At 38.9% G+C, this 24030-nt stretch overlaps 1 protein-coding gene across 2 annotated transcripts in view; it reads left to right on the forward strand.

Moving 5' to 3' along the window:
* FGF12 (fibroblast growth factor 12) overlaps nucleotides 1-24030 on the forward strand; it is a 490477-nt gene that overhangs the window by 118704 nt on the left and 347743 nt on the right. Inside the window, exon 1 of one of the 2 annotated variants that reach the window (XM_074190634.1) lies at nucleotides 10920-11495. The exons of the other annotated variant lie outside the window; for it this stretch is intronic. The gene's annotated coding sequence lies outside the window, so the exon portion shown is untranslated. Of the gene's footprint in view, nucleotides 1-10919; nucleotides 11496-24030 lie in introns of those variants that run through there. 2 annotated transcript variants of the gene reach the window in all.

Genomic DNA, 24030 nt, shown 5'->3' on the forward strand with positions numbered 1-24030 from the left:
GGAGACCCCAATTAAATGACCCTCTAATCATAAATCTCAGGCAAGGCCTAATCTCACTGATGTAAATTCACTAAAAGTGCTTTCCACTGTAATAAGGGGAAACTAAGGAAAGGGCTAAGTTGAAGAGAGATTGCCTATAGATTGTGAGAGCTTCAAAGAACTCCTATTTTCAGAAGAAACTGAGGTTACTGCATCAAGCCCTATCACATTTCAGAACCTAATATGAGATCTATAATCACTCAGAAGAATTTGACTTAGCCATTCATACAGAAGAAGGAAGGAAGGAAGGGTGCTAAACATGCTGATTATGACTTGTCAGAAGGACATCTTTTAGAGTTTGTTAAACCTTGCGGAGACAGAAATGGTCTATGATTTTGAACCAAATATTAAACAAAAGCATGGGAGCAGACTGGATTGTATTTAGGAAAAGATAATTCTCCTTTAATAATCCCAGACTTCCCCCTGAGACAAATGCCCAATAATATATCTATCTTTTAAATCTATATCTATATCTATGTATCTATTATATAAAGCAATATTGTTTTAGTGGATCTATATATTGAGTAATCATAAAACACTATTCCCCAACAATTTAATTGGGAATATAACTCAAAAATAAAGAAAAACCACATGGTGGGTAGGAGTAGGCTGCCATATAAGGAAAATGAAGAAGAAACAGAGCAAAGAATACATTAAGGAGAAACAACCACTACTGCTCAGGCAGCATGGGCCATTGGTTCTGTCAGTATATCTAGGGAAAGCAATTATGGCCTCCAGAGTATTGAGTATATCACTTACAGTGAACTCAGAAGAACCAGGAAAGGCAGTGTTATTATCCATCTCATTGGAGAGAGAGAGGCCACATCGATGAATGTCTAGATCCACCAGAACATGGTGTAATAATGTATGGGAGGAACAGGAGATACTTAGGTAGTACAATAGAGTCTGAATAGTAAAGTCACACACATTAATTATCCCAATATTTTATACAAACCTGTGCTAGATAAGTAGAATCATTATGCATTAATGTAAGAAGGTAATGCTTGCCAAGGTGGTGGGGTTTTTTTACTATCCCCCAAGATTTTCAATGGAACTAGAAGAGTCACTTTGAAAGTTCAAGCCCTTACGTAATGTGAAATTATTTTAAATATATGTAATATGGCCATAAGCAGGTAATTTTTTAACTCTGGTGTTTTTGTTTTCTTATACTATTATCTTCATCTTCATCATCATCATCATCATTATTTTAATCTGTGTAACTTCAGAAACAAAATGGCATGGAGGAAAAGATGGTAGATTTGGGTTCAAACACTTGTTCACACATTAAGCTCAATTGTTTGTCTTTAGGTATGGTATTTCTTTTCTATGTCTCAGTTTCCTAACCAGTAAAATAAAGGGTTTGGTTTTTATTGTCCATTTTAGTTATAAATCTATGAGTCCAATGAAACTAAGCCAGTTTGTGACTTTACTGTTTTTGTGGGCTGATCTGCTTCTGAATTTATCCAAATGGGAAGACAGGAAGGGGCCCATCCACTTCCACTGTGCTAATGTGCATTGTTTTCTGATGTCCATTTGTCCAACTGTGGCTTTATGTGATTTCTAGAACTGCAAGCATCATTTTGTACCTTTTAGCAATTGATCCCAATGTTTTTGGAAGGGGATGTTAATACTCAGATGTTCATACTGGTAATGACAGAATGAAAACTTGGGGGGGGAAGCATGCCCTTTTTTCTTGATTTTTTGCCCCATAAGGTTCCACACTCACCCTCAAATGAGACCTAAAGGTCTTGATTTTTCAAGATTTCCAGGGCATATATAAGATCCCCTACTCTGTCTATTGCTAGCCCTTGCCTCTCTTTGTTTACTTAAAGATTCTATTGAAATTCTAGTTCCTCAACCTTCCCACCTTGATATTTTCCAGTCTGTTTGGACCTAGATCTTCGGACCAACTGCAATGCAGATTATTCAGTTCCACCAACAGCTGTCACTACCTATGTGACCTTGGACAAGTCTCTTCCTTTCTTTGGATCTCAATTCCCTCTTCTGTAAAATGAAAGGTTTGGATTAGATAGTGTCTAAGGTCTTTTCCATAGAGGAGCTAGGTGTTAGAGTGCAGTGCCATACTGGAGTCAGGAAGACCCACCTCCATAGGTTCAAATCCAGCTCCAACACTTACGATCAGTGTACCCCTGAGCAAGTTATTTGCCCTCGTTTGCCTTCACTGTGAAAGAAAAGGTGGTTTGCCATTTCTGGAGTGGTTTCTCCAGTATCTTTGCCAAGAATTCCCCAAGTCATGGGATCATAGAGAATTGGACAAGATTGAAGAATGACTCAACAATGACAAGAAGGTTCTTTCCAGTTTACTGTTTATGCTTTCCTATAGCCTGCTTTTGGACAGCTTCCAAAAGTCAGGTATTAGGGCTTCTTTGTATCTCTACAGTGTCCAGTATAGAGTTGTATGGAGAAAATGGGAATTGTTGGTTGACTGATGCTGCTTTGGTATGGAACCCTTCCTGTTTCATCACATTTGCATTCAAACAAAGACCTTCAAAGATCCAAGGTGCATAACTGAGTAACAGAGACATTCAGAAGACCATGGCAGGCCACCAAGAGAAGTAGTATTCATCTGAAGGGTGGTATCTCAGACAGACTGGTACTGGCTGCAGGGAAAGGCTTATTTTTCCATGTGCACTTTTTTCCTACAACATCAGCAGTCCTCACAGGGCTATTCTTAGAAATGGTTCCATTCAATTCACCAGAGACTTACTTATTGAGTCTCTGTTGTATGTTGAACCTGCCAGGAGCCAAGGAAGACACAGGTGATGTTCAGTATCTATCTGGCTTTAGTATTTATTCACTGTCTAATCTAACAGAAAGTTACAAAACTACAGTGACACAAAATACTTAAATAAAGGAAAAATGATTAGAAAGAGTATTAATTCAGAGAAATTTAGAATTGGAAGGAATCATAAGTGTCATCTACTACAACCTCCCGATTTTACAGATGAACAAACACTGGCCAAAGAGATTAGATAATTTGCCTAAGGTCATGGAAAATCATGAGAAGAGGCACAAAGAGCTGAGGTCTTTGAATAACAAACCCAGTCTTCTTTCCATTGAATCAATGCAGGGTGGTTTTTCTCTTCTATTTTTATAGGATTTTTATTTCTTCTGATTAGAGGAAAGTGAGATTCTAGTAATTTCCAAATTTCAAAAACTATTTACTGAGCACCTATGATTCAATTTTAAAAGCATTTTAAAAGTATTTAACATGTGATAATTACTGCCCTGAATATTGGAGATAGGAAAACAGCAATGACAGTATTGCTCCGGTCAAAGAGTTTAGATTCTTCTGGGGGAGGGGGGGCTATATAGATGTACATAAGTCAATGCAAATATATTTTCAATGTGAAGACATAGTTCTTTCTGGGGAGGGAATGTGACTACAGATAGGATAAAGAAAGGCCTCACACAGGCAATAGTACCTGTGATTTTCCATCAAGTATAGAGAAATGATGTGGAAAGAAGGGAGAACAAACTGGATGACTCTCTGGGAGTTGTGGAAGGGAATTAGTTCTCAGCTATGAAATATACTAGGTGGCATCTCCTTCCTATTCTGCAATGATTCCATGCTTCATGGAAGAAAAGTTCATCTCCAGTCTCATGTTAGGAGTCAGGGCAGTAGATAGGCATGAAAATAAAATGATAGAAATGAAAGGGGACTTACAGTTAATCCAGTTTGTCTTTCTTTTTAAAGATGAGAAAACTGAGGTCCATAATCCTCAAGTGTCTTTCCCAAGATCATACAGGTAGTGAGAGACCATAACCTGAACCCAGATCCTTTGACTCCAAGGACCTTGCATCATGCTGTTCTGGTTAATTTATATTTTGCTTGTACATAGTTGTTCTTGGGTTATCACTCTCTTACACTAAAATCCTAATAACTTGAATTGACTTGCCTTATAGAGCCTGATTGTCTCATATGCATTTCTTGGGTTGTTGTTCATACTCCCAAAATGATGCTTAAGGTTCAAGATCATGACAGCTGGAATGGGGGAAGGAGATTTATGCCATCCATTAACCCTCTATAAATCAATGAGCGTTTGCTGACAGCGCCCTGCACTTCATAATGCAGAATCCACTTTTCCTCCAGGCTCCGACAACTTAAATCTTCTTCCCCAAACTTATCAGATGACATGGTATCTTCTGACATTTTAGCATCAGGCAGGTGTTATTAGATCCCTAATGATTGGTCACATAGGGGACAATCACAGCTAGAGACATTGAATTACGTAGGGTTTGAACTGGAATGTCCTTGGAGTCAACTGCTCCAGAGGTCAAGACAAGATAAGTCACTTGTCTAAGGTTACACAAGCAGCTAGTGGCAGAGAGATTCAGTGTCAGTCACCTTTCTGGGCCTCCTGTTCTCCCTCCCTCTATCCTTTCTGACTTATCATGTTTCAGTCTAACTTCCGTGCTATCATACTCAGAGACACAACTGAAAAACCAGCCTTCATTCTGGAAAAGTTGTAGCTTAATGATTGCATCCTATAGAACAGCCTCAACATTTTCTCTTGATTATAGCAAAGTTCAGGGCAACTATGTGGCACAGTGGACAGATCCCTGGCTCTGCAGTCAGGAGGATGTGGGTTCAAATTTAACCTTAGACACTTAATACTTACTTAGCTGTGTGACCTTGGGTAAATCACTTAACCCCATTGCCTTGCCAAAAAAAAGAGATCATAACAAAATTTTAGTAATTCATTTCTAAATGACAGGATAGCAAACAGTTCTAGAAATCTTATCATTAAGTGAAATCTCCTCAGGTCTGTAGGTACTGGTATGACCTAGGATATGGTTGTATTCATTAATCCAACAGTTTTGAATTTGAGAATCAGCCTTCCCTTTTATCCTTATCTGTAGGGCAAATGGGACTTTGCTTCAAACTTAACTTGATGCTGGCTATTCCCAAGTGAACTCAGACTGCTTCTTAAAGGGCAGGTGACTCTACGGTCCTTTTCACTCTACTCATTCTAATCAATTATCTCTGTTCTTATTAAGTTCACATATATGAGGCATTATACTCCGCTGGAGGGAAATGTTCGAATAGCTAAGCCAGTTCTTACCCTCAAAGATTTTGCAATTAAGTGGTCTCAGATGCATAATACACAAACAACTCTAATCCAAAAGAGAGTGTCTAATTCAATAAACATTTATAAAACAACTAATATTGAAAAAGCTTTGTGTAAATCTCTTGATATGCGTAAAGGAACAAAGAAGACCATGGCAGGTTGGAGGAAGGAGCTATTACTGTTGACTTAAACAGTAATCTCAAACCTTTTGATAGTGCAGCCCTTCAATAAACATGCTTTTTGGCTATGTTGATCATCTAGTGTTCATCGAATATGAAGAAAGCCTATAATGTCAAATCTAAACATGTTGAAATTGAGACAGTGAATTTCTCCTCATTGGAGATGGCCAAGCAAAGACTGAATGACTACTTGTCAGGGTTTTTGGAGGGAGAATCTTTTTCTTATATAGATTGGGTGGTGGGTCTGTTGAAGTCCTATCTAGTGTTGATACTTTATGCCTCTGTGCTTCAGTTCTGTAGCAAATTCTCCTGATATTCTTTGAACAAATTTCTAAGAATCATTAAAATAAAATTTGTCATTGAGGCAATATCTCAAATTATTTTAAATCCCTGAAGTGTTTTATGAATCTTGGATATAATACTTTTCATCTAAGAATCTAATGACATCTATTAAAGAGAAATGTTTCCAATTGGGGATTGATATTACTAATATTTCTATAGCAACTTCATTCATCTATTATCAATGGGGAAGATGGCTGAACTGAATAAACTTATGTTAGTCAAGTATTATGTACAATGTGGTGGGCCCTGACAGAGCCCGAAAGCTAAATTAAGTTAACATTGCCCTCGTGGAACTCATGGTCCAAGTGTGACTTATGCAAAATATAACTAGAAGCTACATGGATGAATTTTCTAGTCACCTGAACCTGACTCTTCAAGGACAAAATGTGTGTGTGTGTGTGTGTGTGTGTGTGTGTGTGTGTGTGTGTGTGTGTGTACCAGTTTTGAAAGGCATATTCCTAAATTGCGTCCTACAAGTCCCTGTCTTCTTCAATTGAGGCTCCTGAAGATAACTGAGCCTGCTGTGATTGGCTCAGGGTCATGATTATGAACATTTATTATTATAACATGTAGGAATATTTTTAGTATTCCCATCTCCTAATTTCAGATAAGTCATCCAGCTGTCAATCCTCCCGATCTCACCATGACACTCTCTGAAAGTACGTTTCTCTCCCCATGCCTACCCAACTGTACTCTTCTTTGCTGCTTCAAGTCTTATGGGATTAGGAAATCAAATAACCAAGATATTCATTTTCATTTTAATAAATATGTAATTATTTTCTTTTCATCCATTCTCTTCCACAAAAAGAGGAAAGAAAGGAAAGAAGGAAAAAAGGAAAAGAAGGAAGAAAAGTGAAAAGGAAAGGAGGGAGGAAAAATTAGAAAATATGAAAGATTAACTTTGAAACCTATAGATAAAAGAAGAATTCACTATCAAACAAAAGATAGAGAGGACCAGAGGATATAGAATGAACAATTTTTTTAATTTTAAGTTATTATTTGATTTCTTTTTTGTACAAAGTCAAAGGGAAAACAGTTAACTAGGCATAACTATTTGCAAAATATCTCAGAGTTTTTATTTTCAAGATATGTAAGAAATGGATTCAAATTTATAAACAACTAAGAGCTGTGTTGCAAACAATAAATTGTCAAAGGATATGAATAGGCAATTCTTAAAGGCTATCAACATCCCGATATAAAGTTCCAAATCATTAATAATCAGAGTAACAAAAACTAAAGCAATTCCAAGACTCTGTCTCACAATCCTTGATTGTCCAAATTCACACAACAAAAGAACTATAATAAGAAATGTTGAATTTGCTGCAAGGTAATCAGTACAATGATGCACCAGTGGTAGCACCATTTTGGGAAGCAATTTGGAACTAGGTCCCAAACTGCATCTGCCTCATGACCCCAAATACCATTATTAGATCCATACACCAAAGAAATAAAAGAAAGGGGGTAAAGAAACATACATCCAAAAATATTTATAGTAACTTTTTTGTGGTAAAAACTTAAAAATGTACCAAATCAATTAATGATACCTGATTAATGTAAAAAAAGCTCATGGGTTAAAAAGAGTTATCAAGGCAAAATTGGTTAGTTTTGTTGAGCTGCCCCCTCATCACCTTTAATTTTATTTTATAGGGTACAACTAGGTGGCACAGTGGATACCACTGACCTTGGAGTCAGGAGGACCCAAGTTCACATTTGACCTCAGACACTTGACATTCACCAGCTGTGTGACCTTGGGCAAGTCAATTCACCCTGGCTGACTCAAATTGTCCTGATTCATATCTGCTCATTAGATCCAGATGACTCTGGAGGGAAAAGTGAGACTGGCGACTCAGCACAGTCACTCAATTCCATTTCTTGTGCTTGCCATGGCATGTCTTCTTGATGTCTTGGTCTTCAAGAATGAAGGACAAGTATTATTTATTATTATTATTATTATTATTAATTTACAAAAAATTATTCTCTAGAAAGAAAGGCAATGTAAAAATGGAAGCTAGCAGTTAAAAATATTTTTAAAAGAACATGAAAGCCAATAATCCCTGTGCAGTAATTTGAAAAGGAAATTGCCCCTCTACACATACATACATACATACATACCCATAAATACAAACCCAAAATGTGGCATCATTCTGTGGTTATTTTCAGGACCCAGAAGTTCTCCCCCTCCTTTTACTTTGTGCTGGTTCACACTGTGGTTTAGAGGGAGAAAGATTCTGAAAATTAGACAATCTAATTCAATCTCACATAACGGTCACTCCAATGTCACCTCTTTCAGGAAGGCTTCCCTAATTTCCGTAGGCATCAGTGGAATATGAACCAGAATTCATTGAATGGTCATAGACCTAGCAATAAAAGATCCCTTATCTGTCTTAACAAGAATCTTCTCTACAATATCTCAGAAAGGTGTTTCTACAGGGGCAGTCTGAAGCCTTCCAGTTGGGAGAGCCCACTCACTCCCATGGCAACCCTTCTACTCTGGAAGGGATTTCATTTTGCGGACATCTTTCATTGCATGATACCAAACTCTGACTCTGCCTGGCCAGTCCAAGAAGAACTAGTGGGATGGTAACTTTCCCCAACAGCCCTTCAAATATTAGAAGAGAGTTCCCATGGTAGCCCCATGAGTCTCCTATTTTCCAGGCTGAACATCCAGAGTGACTTCCCTTGATGTTCATGTTCTAGGCCCCTTCATCATCTTGATGCCTTCCTCCAAATGGCTTCCAGTTCTGAATATCACACCTCAGAATGGGTCTGAGGAGGGTAAACTATACTAAAACTTGTTTATATCATTTAGACACTTTTCAGTCACATTTGATTCTTCATAACCTTTTTGGAGTTTTCTTGACAAAGATATTGGAATGGTTTGCCACTTCCTTCCCCAGTGGATTAAGGCAAATAGAGGGAAAGTAAGTTGTCCTAGTCACACAACTAGTAAGTATTTGAGGCCAGATTTTATCTCAAGTCTTTCTGATTCCAGACCCAGTGTTCTATCCACTGAGACACCTACTTGCCTCTTATATCACAACCTTCCTATTCTTAGACGCTCCGCCTCTATCAATGGAGCCTGAGATTATATTAGCCATTCTAGTTGGCCATGTCACTCTGCTGACTCATTTTGATCCTTTAGTCTACTAAGAACCCGAGATCTTGTTTTGCAAGCACACTGCTATCTACTCAGGCTTGTGGTTTCTTGTATTTCTCCAGTCAAATTGTGGAGGCCAAGGGGAAGATTTTGATGTGCATTTATCCCTATTATGTTTTTATGCTGTTAGTTTCAGTCCGATGTATATCATCTGTTAAGGATCCATTTTGGATCCTGATTCTAGCATCTCCTGGATATAGGATCTCCCTACAGAGTGGATAAGGATTATGCCTTTGCCTTTATCCAAATTATATATAAAACAGTAGCCCAGGGCTAAGTGTAGAGTGTTGACCCTCCAATCTAGCATCAAGTTGTTTTGAATTCTGAACTTAGGCATTCTACTAGCTATCAATTTACTTGTTTTGGCCTCTCGCCTGCTGTGTGCCACAATGAAAACAATAACATAATCACTCAATTAATATTGATTAAATGCTTGCTCTATACCACTCATCACTGTGATAGGTACTGGGGATATAAAGGCCAAAGTTCCTCATGGGATTGGCATACTCATAAAACAGATGATATGTGAATAAATAGGTGCGTTCAAGGATACCTAGGAGGTGAAGGAAGGCCCATGTGACTGCAATGACTGGGGGGACCTCTGGTGCCCAGCCAAAGCTGAGTGAGAATGATAGCAAAGGGAAGAGATGAGGAGTGAGATCATTCCAGACATGGGATTCAGCCAGGAAGAAATCACTCATGAACAATCTAAATGCCAAACAAAAGATCTGTATTAGATCCTGGATGTGGGAAGAAATCATGGTCATGGATTATATAGGTTGGAGATGTGGTCAGATTTAATGTTTGGTAGAGTTGCCATGGCACCTAAATAGAAGGAGATTTCAGTAAAGCAAAACAAGGCAAGAGGAGCAGTTAGAAAGCTAATGCAGTTTTGCAGGTAAGAGGAGGTTTGCAGATTAGGCTTGATGGCTTTGCATCCTATGTGACACCTTTTCCTTAAGGAAAATTTTAGACTGATAGAACATACAAATGGAAAAATACTGACAATCATATTTTTTAAAGCTTGTTACAGCTATGTCCCCCAAATAATGTTTTTCTCCTTGATATGCAAATCCACAAAATAATATTTACCCCTGAGCCAAAAAAATACATACTTTGACCAGTCTCCAGGAGACAATCCAAAATCATAGTATAACAATCTCCCTCTTGGGAGAGGTCTTTGGAAGGTGTCCTCCCCTCCTTGCGGCAGGATTTCCCCTTCCTACTGCACTACCCCTTTCCTGCTTAATGTCTCTGTGCCCCCCAATGCAGCACTGCCCTCATATGTTATGCTCTGTTATTGTATATGCTCACATTCTATGTTGGATCGTCTTTTCCTCTCTAGCCTTCCTTCTCTTCCCCATTGTTTGCAATAAAGCTTTACATTGAACTGGATCTCATAATTTTTCACCCAAATTCCTTAAGGAGTTGTTCTCCCTGATGGCTCTGACTAACCCATGGGTCCTTTACTTTGTCATAAAATGAGTTCTCGGACAAGGACTTGCTGACAGCCACAACTACAGTGTGGGGCGTAGGGGGAACTGAGTCCTGTTGCAGAAAGCAAGAATCAATAGAACAAGGCTATGTCCTCCCAGGAGGGACTCTCCTATGCCAGAGAAGTGTCTCAAAGCAGAGGTGATGATGATTTAAACTACAATGGCTGGGGGTGGAGAGAAATGAATATACATGAGAGAGGCTGTGAGGATAAAAATGAAAAGATTTGGCTGCTGGTTGGATTTATGAGCTGAGTAAGAGTGAACAGTTGAGCAGAATGCCTAGATTATAATCCTGGGGGAATAAGAAGCTGGTGATGCCTTTGAGAATGATAGGGAAGTTAGTAAGGAGGAGAAGATTTTGGAAAAACCCATAAATTCTGGGTTTGAAACCTATGGAATCTGTGATTGGAGGTCCCAAAGGAAGCTGAAGAGTGAGATAGAGTTCTGCTCTATATATAGACATACTACTACATATTTGTATATCTGAGTGTGTGTATATATATATATATATATATATATATATATATATACATACATATATATTCAGTCCTAATATATCTTATGAGCTCTCTGTAAGAGCTGATGATAATTAGATAGTATAAGAAAAAGAGAAGGATAAGATTTGGATAGAGATTCAGCTCAAAAGATGGAGAAGTAGTCATACAGCTTTGGGAAAATCAGAAAAGAGCAGTGGCATGAAACCCAAGAAAGGAAAGTGCTCACCAATGTTCCTTGAAGCAGAGGTCAGGAAGTGAGAGGACTGAGAAAAGGTCATTGGGCAAAATATATTTCTAGCCTCCCTTCATCTCTCACTTCAGCTCCTCTGTGTAGAATGACAATGAGATAAGTCTGACTTGCTCAAGTCTTCATGAAGATATGGAGAGCTTTGTAACTTCTTTTCCAGGGTGTTCCCTAATTGGGTGTTTAATGGTATGTTCTAGAATTTTGTCAGAGAACATATGAACAGTACCCAGTGAGGCAACCCCTATAAAGGAGCCCCTTGGCCTGGCACAGATGCTTTAATTATCCTATTTACTGCTTTGCCTCCAGAGGAAACCAGGGTCACTTTCTTCAGAGCTTTTCACATCCCAGGGCACAATGGTTTCCTAAGTGTTGAGTGAACTGCAAACCTTGTTGTCTGGTGTTTTATTAGTGTGATGTGCCCCTGTGGCTACAACACAACATTCAGGTGAGTCCAGACAGAAGTCTGTGGAAAGCTTTGATTGTGATGGAGTGATGCTTAAGGAAAGGAACAGCTTTTCCTGGGAAGGAAAAGAGAGAGTCTGGCAGTATTACAAGAATTCATTACTGAGGAGAAAGTATACCTTGGGGTTCTTGGAGAGCTAGTAGGTAGCAGATAGAGGCAGACAGAGGTGGAAGAAAGTCACAAAAACCCTTTGTGTGTGTGTGTGTGTGTGTGTGTGTGTGTGTGTGTGTGTGTACACAAGGTAGTAGAAACAAGAAGGCATGGTAGACAAGAGTCCATGGTAGAATAAGGGAGTGGAGTGCTTAGGGTTTTTATCAACAAGTAATATGATGATGGATTAAGAAACACAAGGTAAAAACCATTAGCAAACATCTGAAACCCCTATAGTCTTCTAATCCAGTCCAGAGCTTGGTTTACCCAAGTCCAGGGTAAACTCCTTTCAACAGATGAGAGGACTCTGAGTGGTGACTAGTCTTGGGCTTTTCACCAATTCCTGCCCAAATCCACCTGGAAGTCCTGCTGCTGTAAAGGGACACACCCAAACCATTGGGCAATAGGATTGGCAGTTGACTCAGGTCTTGGGAAACTTTGTCTTGGAATCTGAAATGTTTAGAGACAAAGATCAAGGAAACTGGAAAAGTTTATGAGGTGACACCACCTTTGAAGGGGCAGGATTTATGGAGGAGAACATAACTGGGTCGATGTACTAACCTTACTAGAGAGAAGGATGAGGAACCAGACTGGGCATTGATATGTCTAGGATGGAGGGGACTTTGGAGGAAGAGAAGTGGTTCCTGAACAATGATGTGGTCAGGTAAGGAGTAAATGGTCTGCTCAGTCCTCCTGGCTTGGTGTGCCAGGGCTGGGAGCTTGTCTTTCAGAGAGCCCAAGAAATATGGAATCTTCATATATTTGGTCACTCATTCATTAAAGAACTGTAGTATGCCCAAAAAATCATGAAAGAAATATTTTGGGGAAAAAATAAGCAATGGGAGCTAGTCCAATTTAATACTGTGAGCAAGGAAAGTGATACTATAAAGATGTTGAAAGGAACACTGCCTAGAGTCAGGAAGACCCGAGTTCAAATCCAGGCTCATATTTTTTACTAGCTATGTGACTCTGGGCAAGGGTTTGTCTTAGTTTCCTTAAATGTAAAATGTGTATAATCATAGTCCCGACCTCCCATGGTTGTTGTGAGATAATATTTTTAAAGAAATTAATCTGGCACATAGGAAGCACTATATAAATGCTAGTTTCTGTTATTAAAGATTATTACATCACATGTGAATTGTGAAAGCCAATATATATCATGGCTATCCAGAGTAAAGGTACTGGAGTCCTCAATGTAATGAATTTTAATAGCATTCTAGCAAACAGTCGTGGGTTGCTGTTCAATTAAACTTGAAGGTGTTCTTGTCGGCATTGCAATCTTGAGGATGTAGATTATCTGGGAAGTCCCTAAATTCTGTGGTGTGTCTACACCTAAAAAAATTCTTCTCAAGTCCAAACACATTTGGATCATTCTGTTAGGATGCAAGCTTCTTGAGATCAGAGATGAATGTTTTTTCCTACATGAGCTTTGCATGGTATTTGATACAGAATAGATACTTCATCAGTGACTGATATGGAGTCAGCATTGTGTTAACATTACCTATGGGCCAGGTTCCAGGTAGTTATGAAACTCAAGAAATCATATTAGAACCTAGTGTTTTCTATGTAAGTCTGTGAAGACTTTTGTGTATTTTGTTTTGTTTTTTATGTTTTGAGTTTTTCCCCAATTGAGTCAACTCCATCACAATTTGTAGTATGAGAAAAAGGACCATTATCTTCCCTTAACTCAAACTGAAAGAAGGCAGAGGGGATACTGAGATAATTTAGACATAAGAATTAAAAAAAGTCTGGGGCAGCTAGGTGGCATAGAGGATAAAGCACCGGCCCTGGAGTCAGGAGTACCTGGGTTCAAATCCGGTCTCAGACACTTAACAATTACCTAGCTGTGTGGTCTTGGGCAAGCCACTTAACCCTGTTTGCCTAAAAACCTAAAAAAAAAGAATAAAAAAAAGTCTTTGAAAAAATAACAAGATTAAAATTCAGAGTAGGGTCTATGTAAAGAATGTCAGGAGAGATTGAAACTAATGTATATTTGCACTTTATTCTCATGTAGAAAGAGGCAGATGGAATAAACTCAATGGAAATCACTGTGGATTGATTTTTTTAAAACAAAAATTGAAGCCCAAGGTCCATGAAGCTTTATGAGCTTTTAATGAACAGTATTAACAGAATTGATTTATTGTAAGTTATTACTTGCAATAACAATATAATACTGAAGTCTCAAAGGCATTTTGGAAATTTATCCCAGCTATCCAGTTCCAGACCCAAGCTGTTCATTCAATGGGCTGCCATGCCTAAGTTCACCATAGAGGTTGGAGCTCTCCCTCAATTTCTCTTCATGTTGTAAGGACACCAATGGGACAGTTTATCTACTCACCGGCATTTTTCAATCTTTTCATGTGACCAGCCCACCTTCTTACCTCTATTGTTATTTAGAAGATTCCAAGGATAAAATAGCAATGCCTGGGAACTGACATTGCTTTCAGGATCACACATTTAGAGGGGAACTAGAACTCAGAGATCCTTGCATTCAAGCTTCTACTTTGATAGATGTGGAAACTGAAGATTTGAAGAGTTAAGTGTCTTGACCATAGACAAGGAAAGATCTGAATTCAGATCTCTCAGGTACTCCTTTGAGCCTTAACATAATCTGTACTGTTGATATTATTCCCATTTGACAGATGTAGGAACTGAGGCTTAGAAAGTACCATGATTTAACCAAAGTCATAGAGCAGGTGAATTTTAGAAATAGTGTTGCCATCTAGGTCTCTCTTGATCCAAATTCATTGAGTGACCTTTGGGCTAGGTCATTTGGATCTGTCATGCATTTATCCATTCTATAGCTACACATTTAACTTTGATTAAAAATACTGTGATAACTCTCGATGGAAAGGTAATGAGAACAAGGAATGACAGATGGGTAGCCATGTGCTTCACTGATGCCCACAGCAAGGAAAAAGAAGCCAGAGAAAAACCTCCAGCATATGGAGAGGGGCGATGTCTTTGGAGCCTTGGTGTGAAAACATACTCAGGAATCCTGCAGGATGAGAAGATATGGACAAATAAAAATGAGTTTTCACAGTGGTAATGAATATCCATATCAACAAGAGCCCAGGCTTGCTAAGAGACTGAAACACTGAAGAGGTAGAGGGTAGACAGCCAGAATTGAAATCAGGAGGATTTAGTTTCAAATCCCAGCTTAGACATTTGTTAGTTGAACTGTCTGGATAAGTTATGTTATTTTTTCAGACTCTTCTTCCCCACCTGAAAATGGAGCTAAAATGACTCTTACTGATCTCACAGGGACTTCAAAACTTTGAATGAAATGAAGTAGGAAAAATTCTAGAACCAGCATTATATTGATGTCAACTATGACCTCTGGCCACGTCCAAGTTCCCTCCACAGGGAATGTAGACAGGGCAGCTTAGAGTACAATCTCAGTTGTGTTAGAACAATAATCACAACAGCAGAAGCAATAACAACAAAAACACCCAAAATGATTACTAGAAAACCAGAGGTGTCCATCCATCAACTGGGATGCTGTCTGGCCTCATGCTCTGAATATACGAGGTGCTCCAGAATGTGATGATTACTTGCAGTGGAAGAGGTAGAATGATGCAGTGTAGAGTGACTTCAGAGTCAGGAAGACTTGAATACAAATCATTTGGCATTTGTTTTAGGCAACTATCTCTGTAGAAGCCTATCTCAGAGCCTAAAAAAGTGTTGATCTTTTTTGGAGGAAGGAGTTTTTCTTTTCTGTTTTTTAAACTGGATATCTGTTCATATAAGTCTTTCCAGACTTTTCTGAAGTCTAGCTGCTCTTCATTCTTACAGAGCAGTAATACTCCATCACATTTATATGCCACAATTAATTCAGTCATTCCCCAATTGATGGGCATCCCCTCCATTTCCATTTCCCATTATAAATATTTTTATACATGTAGGCCTTTTCCTTTTTTAATATAAGCAGGCCAATAAGGAGAAATAGGAAACTGAGATAAAGGAGGACTCCTTGTAGGACTGAAATCTTGGATTAAAGACTTGGGAAAAAAGGGAAAGGATGAGGGATGCAGAATCATGGACTGAACTGTAGAATATTAAAGATGGAAGGAACTTCTGGGTAATTGAATCTAATAGATGAGACAACTGAGGTTCAGAGATGGAAAGGGGATGTTCCAAGAAATCTATAGCAGAGAATTCTACAGCAATAGAATAAGGATTCAAACTCAAGTCCTGTTCCTCCCAGTTCAGTTCATTTTCCCCTGTTCTTCATTGCTCAGCTCTAAGGTTTACTGCTTGGTCCAGCCCTGCTTTAGAAGGGTCATTTGGCTTTCATTTTCTTCTACATATGTTTGATTAAATTCATATTCACACAGTTTCTGAAAGAGAAAATGAGAAGGAAGAGAAAACAATGAACTGTGGCTAATTGTCAGGAAAATCAGCATTAAAATGATATTGCATAGACAACAAAAATTATATTGAAGAGACTTCATACGCAACTATCATTTCAAATAATGTTAGTTTTTTAAACTGTCACAATCGAAGTTTCTTGACTGTGCTGTGACAGACAAGCACTATGACCACACAAAGTCAGGGTGGCAGGATCTGGGTTTGTGGCTGCTGGCAGGCTCTTATGGAATCATAGGCAATGATAATAATGCAATCAACTTCATGGAGCAGTTTTCTTTAAGTCTGAAGATTTGAGAGGAGATGCAGTTGCAGTAGAAATATTTTCAGAGAGCAGAATGGAAACTAGGTGATTGGGAAATTGGAAGAACCTGCCAAGAGAACTTATTTCTGAGCATCATGACTGATCGCATCATTCACTCTGATGGTATTGTAAAGCTGAGCCTGTGTGTCCAGGGTGAGTTCGAGCAAAACAAAGGGGTCAACTTTTGCATATTCATTTTTATTCTGAGACATTTGGATTCCCAACAAGTCCAGGATGCATTTAGATCCCTCAAACAATAGTCATTAAAATTTTCTCAATGATTTCTGAGGATATTTTTGGAACTTCCCCAGAAGTGGACTTGCAACATATCTTAGTATGCTCTTAGCAACTCTAACTTAGAACTGACAATATCAACTAATGCTCCATGACTGAGAGCTAATGGCACCCCATTAGCACATTTTGCTATCTATTCTAGAAACCTCTAGCTATTTGCTTAAAGAAATTTGCTGAGTTAGTGGGACAGGAAGGAAGAAAAGAAGTAATTTTTGCATCTCTGGGTCATTTTCACAGAGGGGATGGCAATTACTTGTTGAGAGCATGAGCTCTTGGCCCCTACCACCCTCTGAGACACTTCTGCAGAGCAGCCTTGTTCAGACTTTGAGCAGGATGCCCTACACCCCATCAGAATTAATATCACCACTCCCACCAACTGCTCCTCAGTATTTGCTTTGTATATGATTGCATCTTCTAGTTATATAATTCCTATATGCATACATCTCTTCCAGTGGAACAGGAATTTTCTTCATTTTTTTTGTCTTTCTTTCCACCCCACTTCCAGGTACATGTTAATAAATACTGATAGATTGATTGATTGATTGATTGATTACATGGCACAGTTGGTTAAGGCAGGAGAGAGGCCCCTGCTCCCCAGTGATGTTCCATCCCCAGTGATGAGAGACCATTCAGGTCTTCAAAAGAACAATTCAACAAATCTTGATGAAGTTGCCCCATGGGCACCATTGTAGGCAATGGGGTTTAAAAAGACACAGATGAAACAATTCCTACCTTCTAGGAGCTGACATTCAACTAAGAGGAAATATCATGTTCCAGATGCCCAAATAAATATCATTTCAAGGGACATTATGGAAGACACATTCCCTCTCTTTTCTTAAATCATTGAATGAGAAAACTGAGAACCAGGAAAGTTTGGTGACTTGTCCAAAGACATAGAGGTAATAAGCAGTATCTGTGTGCCCACCATTCCTAGCAACTTGAGTTATTTTAAAATGGAGTTAATTTTATTTGCTTAGAGAGAGGCAGCTTGGAGAGCAGACAAACAAACTGACACTGGAGTCAGGAGACCCACATTCAAATTGTACCCTGCTCCTGACTACCCATGAGACCTTGAACAAGTCATTCATTGGTTTGGACCCCTATCTTCTCATCTCCAATAAGAAAAAGTTGGATTTGATTCCTCTAACAGTTACTTCTGACCCTAGGGATATGAGGCCAGAATTAGCCTTTGATGTCAAATCATAGGGAAGAGGTGGACCTGGGCTCCAGAAGGCTATCTAGATTAGGTCAATGAAAAGCAGATACTTTCAGACTTGCTAGGGCAATTATCAGGGTCATGTTTCATTAGGGTAGAAAAACTCACAAAAGGGGTGACCCTAAGCTGTGGGATTTTTCTAAGAGCAAAGTCAATTCTTTATGTGTAAAATGCAACTTAATCATTTGCATAAAATATTAATAATAAATAACAAAATAGAAATCTGGAGAAGTTAGCTTCATAAAACTTAAGAATCTTTGCTAAAACCAGGTCTAATTTGGCTTCTAAATACAGTATAAACCAGTCATCTGACACTTGAAGATAGACTCCCAAAGATTGGAATCTCCTTAGTTGGGGTAGGAGCCTTCTGAAGGCATTAACATTGCACACTGAGATTTTCCTCTATTCTGGATGTTCTGGACAGTGCCAATAGCTCAGATTGGAATCATTTAGGACAAGAATCACTAACTGGCCTTCAGTGATCTAATTTAGTTTTCAGCTTGATCGAAATGACTTCCGCCCACCTGCTCTTCTCAGCACCCAGCCCAAATGGAGTCTGAATAGTGATGAATGCTTCAGCCTGAGAGAGAGAGAGAGAGAGAGAGAGAGAGAGAGAGAGAGAGAGAGAGAGAGACAGAGACAGAGACAGAGACACAGAGTCAGAGAGAGAGAGGCAGAGAGACAGAGGCAGATAGAGTCAGAGACAGAGATAGAGAGACAGTGGGAGGGGGTCAGGGGGGAACATGGGAAATTGAAGCTATAAGGAAAACCAAACTATGATTTATTAAAAAGGTTTGAATCTAAGGACAGATGAGCCAGGTTTACCATTGTCTCCTATATCTATTTATATGCCCTGGAACAAAACACTTAACCCTCTTAGACCTGTTTCCCTCTTTGTAAAATGAAAGGGCAGTACTTTTTGGAAGTCCTCTCTCGTTTTAGCACTTAGAAACCCATGAGCAAGCCATATTACAAAATTGTAGAATCTAAAATGTGAAAGGAAAGGGGAATCCCTAATCTGAATACTACTGTAGAGGTGGCATTGACCTTATTGGTCATGATGCAACTTTTTATTTCACCTGGGGCCATTTTAAAGAACTGCCTAGAAGCCTATGGAAATCTAATCTAGACAAGTAGAAATGAACAGTAATACTCCAGAGGGAAATGGTCCCACCTGTCTCACATGTCTGCACCATCTTCATTCCTTGGCTATTTTTGTTTCCCCAGTAGGATTAGAAAAGGAGGGGGAAGAATCTGGTGAAAGTGATGTCAAACCAATGGCCTGCCAATCAAGGACAGTAGTATTACCACAGACAGTTCAAGGCACAAAGAAAAAAAAGGTCTTTAACAGCCAATCACACTAATACCCACTGCTGGCTCTTCCCTTCATGTGCGTTATAATTTTTGTAGGATGCTAATGAACTGAAGGTCTGGGCTGACTCAGGTACCCACTCAGGTGGGGACCCTAATCTGCTCTCCTTTGGACTTCAAGGCAAGGGGAACAAGGGGTGGCTTTGTAAACAGAACACCATAGTCCTATCAAAGACAGAGAGAGAGAGAGAGAGAGAGTATTAGATCAGGGACTAGCCACCCTTTAAGAGATAGCATTCCATTGTTTTAGACCACTTATTTTCCTTTGGTCCAATCTAGGCTCTAGAGAATTGGCCCAGTACTAGTTTCCTTCTTGCCAGGAATTTCAGATGATCTGATAAAATACTACATCTCCCAAAAGAAGGCATAGTGGGTGACCACAAGACACTTACCTAATCTCAGGCATCAAGATGGTAGAAATGACCCACCCATCAAAGCCAAAACTCCCTGAGCTAATGAAGCCACAGTCATCAAACAAAGGGAAAGAATTCTGGTGTGGGCTCATCTTTCAAGTTCAGTTTGAGATTTCAGTTGACTTGAGCTTCAAGACTTTCCCTTGTCTCCTCCTTCTTCCATAGAGACAATGCTCAGATGGCGACAAATACAGAAAGCATAAAATAGAGAATCCTAAGGCTTAAACAGCTGAAATATACCTCACTGGGTGGTTTTTTATAGGGTTAAGGGAAGGCAAGAGTCCGTGTGACAAATGTAAAGGTTTCTGTTATACAGGAAACAAAGATACCTTTATGCTCAAGCTGTCTACTTAATAGAGGCTATTGGTTAGCAGGAGTCTCCCCCCCCCCATCCCCACTACCCACCCCTCATGCCTTTTTGATTTGTAACTCAGCTACAGTACTTCCCACATTATTCCTGTCAATGTGGCCATATATGGCTTTGTACTACCTCAGATGGAACCAAATAAGTGGTCCAGAAACCCCAGAGAATACATCAACTCTGGACTCTTTGGACTCCTACATCCTGACATTGTTGAAGAAACAAAGGAAATCATTTCAAGACAATGAAATATATCAAAAGTAAGCTCTGGTTGTCTTCCTCATTCTGAACCTTGTCATTTTTATTAGAACCAACCTCATGACAGGTCATGAGAACATTGAAATAGAACCCAAGGAATGTTTTAACAAGAGAAATCAGGGTCCTGAAAGGGGATTGGGCAATAGATTTGGGAGAGATAGAGATTTTCCAAAGCAGGGCAGTGTGGGGGAGATTAGACTTGTATTTTTAAAACTGAGCAGATGGGGTATGCATTCTTAGAAAATGAATGTGAGTTTGTGTGTGTGTGTGTGTGTGTGTGTGTGTGTGTGTATCTGTATGTGTGTGATAAGAATGTTGCTCCTGTTAGCTATTCCCTTATAGGTGAAAATCATCCAAGGTTATCTTTTGCTTGCCCTCCAGGACAAAGACCCCTGAAGTTGAATTCCAAAAATGTTTTTCTTTCAGAAATTGTTTTGTTAATTATTTATTACCTAGTTACAGAAAGAAAAGGCCTCCTTTTTGTAAAAAAAAATAATGGTGGGATAAAGTAAAACTCTCCAAAACTCGTATTTCAAGTCTGAGGACACGGGGAAATAACTTAATAGGATAGATCACTGAAATCATCAGTCAACAAGTCCATCCTGAGGTCTCCTGATAATGGAGACATTCTGGGTGAACCGGACAAAGAAAAAGATGCCCCAGGACCTGACAGTGTTCTGGAGATAGAAGACTATGAATGAAGTAGGCAGCTCAGAACACAATTATGAACTTTATCCGATCCGATGCAGGGATCTCTGAGCCCATCAAGATTTGCCCCCCACACCTGAGTGACCCTTTTGGGTTCTTGAGCCTGTGGTCATTAGACTTAGAAGTAGGGGAACCTCTAATCGCATAGAGGTCACCAACCTCCTAATCATCCAGGTTTACAGACCTACAGTGAAATCTTGATACTTCCCTCTCCCTCATGTCCACATTCAATGTCTCATTGATTCTTTAATATCAACATTTTTGCTTTCAACTTCTTATCTCCATTGGCACAAATATCCCCTAGAGTTCAGGCATCCAATATATCTCCCCTCTACTATTTTAATCTCTTATTGAGTCTCTTTGCTTCCAATTTCTTCTCTCTATGACCATCCCTTTACAGAATTGTCAAAATAATATAAAGCACAGATCTGACCATTTCATTCCTCTGCAACCAAATAACTTTTGGGGACTTCCTATTGCCTATAAGAGAAATTATCGAATCTGACTTTTGGAAATCTGGCTCTCATGTACTGCTTTATACCTATTACATATTAATCAATGATATTTTTCCGAAAACAACCCCAATGTACTAGGAACCATTTTCTGATTTTGTTCTGCTTTTTCTTACCTCAATGACTTTGTAGTGCATTGACATACCCATTTATCATTCTTTGGCCCCATATTTTAGGGAGAATTATTCATCTGAAGGCTGGATTTCCCAGATAAGGCTACCAATGGTTAAAGATTTTCCACTCAGAACCATAGCCTACAAGTCCACACCTACATGTTTACTTTTATTAATTAGGCAGCAAAAAATGTTTAAAGGAATCATATAGTATACATACAGAAAGACATATGTGTGTATCGGTGAGTGGATACACATTTTGTGGAGTCATTTCTGTTGTGTTCAATTCTTTGTGACCCCATTTGGAGTTTTCTTGGCAATGATACTGGAGTGGCTTGACATTTTCTACACCAGATGATTTTACAGATAAGGAAACAAAGACAGAGTTAACAGAATTGTCCAGGGTCACACAGCTAGTAAGTGCAGAGCATGTCCTCCATCCAACTGGGACACATTGTCAGTGAGAAGAGTGAATATATAGAGAGAATATTCATGGAAGGACTCAAATGTCTAATTCCTCTGTCTCGAATGCACCATTGAATAAGTGGGTGGGGGTCTAAGGGAGAAGAGAGAACAACTCCCAATTCACATGTGGCAACTTGTGGATGTCTTCTAATGGTCTCTTCACTCTCCTTCCCCTTGGTATCCACCAAGTGTTCGTTGCAATGTCCACCAGAACTTGTTCTGCATTGTACAATACAATCTGCATTGTATCTCTCAGGTGTATTAGTGTTGGATGCTTTTCCACTGTCTAAGGATTGTTGCTGATTACGACCAACCATTACTTCCCTGAGCATATGACTTTTCTCTGGCTCCAGTTGCTGGTATGATCTAGAATTCTAGGCTGTGGTATTTTTTCTTTTTTTAATGAAAAGAAGGAGCTCTGCCACGCTTTTTTGATTGAAAGTTCCAATGCTTTTTGTAATTCCTTCTGAAAAGGAGAAGCACATAATGTATTCAATTGTCCTTCTATAAGGGAAGGATAATTAATAATAATCATTGCTGACTTTCTTTTTCTAAAGATATGACTTTTCTAGTCCTTCCATTTTCTTTGCTAGACAAAACTTTTCATCTTCTCCAAGACATTCTTTAATCCAGTCTCCAAACTGACATTCAGGCCCCATCTATTTTTTAAACATGATTTCCTGGTCACAGAGACTTCAATTTTGAAGACATTGCAACTAATTAAAAGTGGCCATTCATTAAACATCCCTGTTTTCAAGTCTGATGGAAATACTATATTTGATCAACAGTGAGAAAGATGTACATGAATATATTTCAGATTTATAGAATGATGTTTTCACTTTGGTTACCACATCTCTTTCTGTTATTATTCACTGAATATTCTGGTAGTCCTGAATATTTAAATACTATTTTTTCTGAATGCTAATTAATAATTGAGGAAATATCACTTAAAAGTTCATTCCCCTAAATGGTGATCTTTATATGACTTTGTACTATTTATTGTTTTGTTTTGTTTTCAAGGCAATGGGGTTAAGTGATTTGCCCAAGGCCACACAACTAGGTAATTATTAAGTGACTGAGGTCAAATTTGAACTCAGGTCCTCCTGACTCCAGGACCAGTGCTCTATCCACTGTGCCATTTAGCTACCCCTACGTTGTCTTAGTTAAGTAATAATAATAAACAATAAAGATAATATTAGTGATAAGGATAGCCAATCCTTTCATGTCAACCTTATTTTCAAATGTTGTATACATATTGTCAGCTTGCTTGAGTCTTACAATAATTCTGAGCTAAGTAATGCATGTGTTACTATCCCCATTTTACAGATGACAAAATATAAACCAAGTAAAGTAGATTGACTTGCCTACAGTTGCACAACCAGTAAGGATCAAAGGCAAAAGATGAACCCAAATCTTCATACTCCAGGTTCAGTACTCTCTACACAGCACCCCTGAACCTTGAGTCACGAGATATATCGTTAGCTAGGTCTATGACTTATTCAAAGTTATGTTGTGGATACCTTCATGTCCCTCTTCTTTTCTTGGAATATAAGTGAAAAACAAAGCAAACAACTTTTATCATTACTATCAAGGAAATTAATGATTAATGACAAGTTGTTTTCTTAATTCGAGATAGAAATAACCCATTATAACTCAACTCTCCCTCCTAGGAACTGGCTGATTCAGTCTTGAGCTCAGCCCTGCTTTGCTCCCTAGTGGCCTGGTGGTTTGTGACTACTCACTGCTGACATCATTTGCATCATGCATGCTGAATCTTGAAATTTCTGTTATAAATAGACAACCTAGTGAAGAGATAAGCCCTCTCTCCTCTTCTGGCCATTCTTTGCTGCATCTATTTGCATCCTTGTCACTGAGTACTGGTCTGTCTTACAAATGACCCTGATGGTTAGAGTGGTGCAATCTGAAGAAAGAGCCAATAAGAAGATGGGTCTGAAATATGTCCCAGAGAGGGAGGGAGGGAGGG

The sequence above is a fragment of the Macrotis lagotis genome, chromosome 6 (genome assembly GCF_037893015.1).
Source record: "Macrotis lagotis isolate mMagLag1 chromosome 6, bilby.v1.9.chrom.fasta, whole genome shotgun sequence".
Classification (NCBI taxonomy): Eukaryota; Metazoa; Chordata; class Mammalia; order Peramelemorphia; family Peramelidae; genus Macrotis; species Macrotis lagotis.